Genomic DNA, 4,794 nt, shown 5'->3' with positions numbered 1-4,794 from the left:
TGCAGGTGAGAAGTAGTGGGTTGAAAAAGAAAGGGTAAAGGACCTTGTACCGATTTGTATTTTTTAAAACAAGGTGTTGATTTATAAACTGAAAAGAACAGACTCTAAGCAGATGACGTGTGACTGTCAGCCAGCTGCTGACCTTTTTTTACATTAAGCTGGTTCCAGTTTTACCTTGCACTCAGAGATTGATGGATTGTTATCTTCAAGCGTGCTGATATTCTGGATGCAGTGTATCTTCACTCAAGAATTGTAGGTATTTTATAGTTTTGACCAATTAAATGATCACCACCAAACTTAGGTCTGCAAACAAACCTTATTTTCATTGATGAAGACTCTACAGTACCTAGTATAAAAATGTACTTTATCCTCAAACCAGAGACACTGGTGGTTGCGTGTTTCGAGGATGTCTGTTTCGCTGGGTGAGTCTAGTTGCTTAAGTCAATGATCAGTTCTTGAAAGCATCCCACAGCACATTATGGATAACATGTACAAAACAGGTATTTGAATTTGAAACTGTGCGGCCCCTTGTCTTAGTTAAGGGTACCAGTTGCCCAAGCTGGGAACTTGTGAGTTATGCATGTTTCTTCAATTCCTTCATTCACCCTTCCTCTCATTTTTCAATTATTACTACTTATCAATTCTATCCATTCTGATTTATGTCTTCTCTATCTTTACTTCACTGCCTTATTCATCATTTCTCATCATTTCCCCCCTTAGTGGAGTAATGACTTCGTATCTTTCTATCTTACTGGAGTAATGACTTTCTAATCCCCAGTGCCACCAGACACCTTCCACATGGATGCCAGAATGATTTTTCTTCAGCAAAATTCCTTTCGTTAAAATCCATCACTCAGCCATAAAAAAGAAGGAAATAATGCCATTCATAGTAACAAAGATGGATGTAGAGATGATCATACTAAGTGAGGCAAAGACAAATATCATATGGTATCACTCATATGTGGAATTGAATTTTTAAAAAAGGATACAAATAAATTTATTTCAAAACAGAAACAGACTTACAGATATTAAAAAACAAAAACCTTATAGTTACCAAAGGGAAAGCATGGCAGTAGTGGGAAGGGTTAAATCAGGAGGTTGGGATGAACATGTATACACTGCTATAGGCGAGATAGGTAACCAGCAAGGACCTACCATAAGGCACAGGGACTAACTCTACTCAGTATTTTGTGATAACCTACACAAGAAAAGAATCTGAAAAAGAATGAATATATGTGTGTGTGTAACTGAATCACTTCATACCTGAAAACACAGCATTGCAAATCAGCCATATTCCAACAAAATGAAAAATTAAAGGCAAAAATTCGGGGGAAAAAGTCTGTCAGTGTCAGCTGAGTGCCTTCAGGGTTGAGATCAAACTCTGAGTGGCATGCAGAACCCACGTGCAAGCTGCAGGTGTTCTGGTCGCATCTTTTTGAACTGTTGACTCTGCCTTGTAAGTGAAACCACGGTGAAATGATGTGTTTCTAGAATCTGCTACCAGTCCGTGCTGTCAGTGTTGAGTGGTGTCCACCTCTTCACGACCCCATGGACTGTATGTAGCCCGCAAGGCTCCTCTGCCCAAGGAATTTTCCAGGCAAGAATACTGGAGTGGGGTGTCATTTCCTCCTCCAGGAGATCTTCCCAACCCAGGGATTGAACCCGCATCTCCTGCATTGGCAGGAGTGCCACTTGGGAAGCCCCAGGATCTGCTGCTGGTGCTGCTGCTAAGTCGCTTCAGTCGTGTCCGACTCTGTGCGACCCCATAGACGGCAGCCCACCAGGCTCCCCGTCCTTGGGATTCTCCAGGCAAGAACACTGGAGTGGGTTGCCATTTCCTTCTCCACAGGATCTGCTACCACATTACATTAATGTATTGCTTTACTCTTCCACAAAAATCCTTCCATTCAGATTCATGTTTAACCTCCCCAAATCCCCATGAGGTAGAGAAAAGAAGGTACTGTTCTTTCTCATTTTACACAAGAATAGGGCATTAACTCTATGCTGACATAATAATAAGTACTATGCAGAAGTGATTCTTGAAAATTCTTATGTAGATTATAGAATTTTGAATTATAGATGAAGAAAGTACAATGTAAGCTTTTACCATCCAGGAGACTACTTGTCTTCTGCAGCTAACAATCAGCTGATTTTTTAAAAAATTTTATTTTATTGAAGTATAGTTGATTTACAGTGTTGAGGTAATTGCTGTTATATAGCAAAGTGATTCAGTTTCTTTTCCATTATGGCTTATCACGGAATACTGAACAGTATTCCCTGTGCTATACAGCAGGACCTAGTGGTTTATCCATTCTGTGTATAATAGTTTGCATCTGCTAATCCCACTCCATCCTTCCACTTCCCTCCTCCCCCTTGACAACCGCAAGCCTGTACTCAATGAGTCTGTTTTTGTTTCATAAGTAAGCTCATCTCTACCATATTTTAGATTCCCCATATAAGTGATATATGATATTTGTCTTTCTCTGTCTGACTTTACTTAGTATGGCAATCTCTATGTCCATCCATGTTATTGCGAATGGCATTATGTTATTCTTTTTTTATGGCTGAGTAATATTCCATTGTGGGTTTCCCAAGTGGCACCAGTGGTAAAGAACCCATCTGCCAATGCAGAAGACATAAGAAACCAGGGTTCAATCCCTAGGTTGGGAAGATCCCCTGGAGGAGAGCATGGCAACCCACTCCAGTATTGTTGCCTGGAGAATCCCATGGACAAAGCAGCCTGGCAGGCTACAGTCCATAGGGTTGCAAAGAGTTGAACACAACTGAAGTGACTTAGCATGCAGTATTCCATTGTAGACATGTACTATATGTCCTTTTTATCCGTTTATCTGTTGATGGACATTTTGGTTGTTTCCATGTCTTGGCTATTGTACATAGTGCTGTTGTGAATGTAAAGGTGCATGTATCTTTTTGAATTATAGAGTTGTCTGGATGTATGCTCAGGAGTGAGATTGCTGTATCATATGGCAACTCTATTTGTAGCTTTTTGAGGACCCTCCCTACCATTTCTCATAGAGACTGTACCAATTTACAGCTGATTTTTAATGAGGTGTATACCCATTTAAGATACATATATGTACATTTATTTTTTCCAAAATAAATAATCAAATATTTAATACCCAAGAAGATGTACTTTTTATTCTTTGGCAGTTTTGATCGTGACTTTCCTTTGTTGATTGTGTTAATATAATTGACTCTCCAAGTGTTCTGAGATGAACCCAGAATCACCACCTCTTTCCCAACAACAGTTTATGGTGCACTAAGGCTTGCAGGGTAATTTAAATTTTTTGTAGTGAGTAATATGGAAAGGTGGATTTTTTTAAGGCAAATAAACTGCTAAATATACTATATACAGGCATTGTAAAGTGATAGAACAATGAAGGACAGAAGCAGAGAGAATTACAGACTAATCTCTACATTGTGCAGGAAACAAGTGTCTCCCCTAGTGATATTAATGGAATATTGTAAGCTCATTTCAGTACCAAAATTTAAATTAAAAAGGGAGGAGGAGGTTATGGAGTAAAAGCTGCTGAAAAATCTCATTTTCAGCAAGTTTGAAAAAAAGTCATGAAGCAATTTAGTTTATTTTTTAAACATTCCCTGTAGTGTTGTGAAGACCAAACAGCAGTTTTGAGCTAGTTCATAAAACCAGAATGCAAAGACGAGGAGGAGAAACTGAATAGAAAACAAATAGGAAACTGTCCAATTTAATTGACCAGGCTGATTAAAATGAGAAACATAAACACCCTCCCCAAATGAGAAAATGTTAGATGTACAAAGTCACTTCTTTTTAGATTCCCCTTAGAATGTTTGTAATCCATGAAACTATTTAAGTTATTTAAAAAAATAAAAACAAATGAAAAACTCAATTCTTTTAATGAAATTGTATAGTCAACTGAAGTTACGTATGACATGTGAAGGTAATATAATTTCATTTAAATGTCCCTCCATGAATTTAGAGCTTCAGATTTTAACACAGTGACTCATTATCCATGATCTGCACAGTGTAATATTATGCAGAAGTCATGAAGTTGTCTAAAACAGGTAGGTAAGGATACCTGTGAAGATAAAATACGACACGGGACAGTCACTTAGTCTTCTAGCCATCTAGAAACAGATTGTTTTTCTTGTTAATGCATTAGTTTTTGGAAAAGAAAGATGCCATTTAAGACAATTTGTTTCATATCTTAGAGACTAGGAGTATTAGAAACCTTTAGGGAACATATATTTGTTTGTTCAATGAAAATAGCTTTTCTCCTGCTTAAAAACATAATATAGATGGTAAAAAAAAAAATAGGGTAAACTAGATTATGATAAAGTAACAAGCAACCTGGAAATCTCAGTGGCTTTAAAGCAACAAAGATGTGTTTATCACTCATATTACATGTCCATCACATGTCAGCTGGACATAAATTAATTAATATTTAATATTTACGGACAGTCTTACTGCAGTTCCAAGGTTGATGAAATAGCCATTCTCCAAAAACTTGTGAGCTGTTATGGCAGAGGGAGAAAGAGAACAGACAAGAGTGTCTCAATGCAGGAAATTAAATACTCATGCCTGAAACTGAGAGGTCACTTCCACTAACAATGCATTGGCCAGAACTAGTCAGATTAACCCAACAAACCAAAAAGGAATCAGGAAGTACAGCCGTCCTTGTAAAGGAGATGACCAGATATATTTGGGAAGTAGCTTATACTGAAAATTAAATCAATCTAGGAATCTCTAAAGAAAACTTTGATCTCTGAAAATTCCACTACCCAAACAACAGT

Source organism: Bos mutus, chromosome 27, assembly GCF_027580195.1.
Source record: "Bos mutus isolate GX-2022 chromosome 27, NWIPB_WYAK_1.1, whole genome shotgun sequence".
Taxonomy (NCBI): Eukaryota; Metazoa; Chordata; class Mammalia; order Artiodactyla; family Bovidae; genus Bos; species Bos mutus.
Note: the sequence above shows the minus strand (reverse complement) of the source record.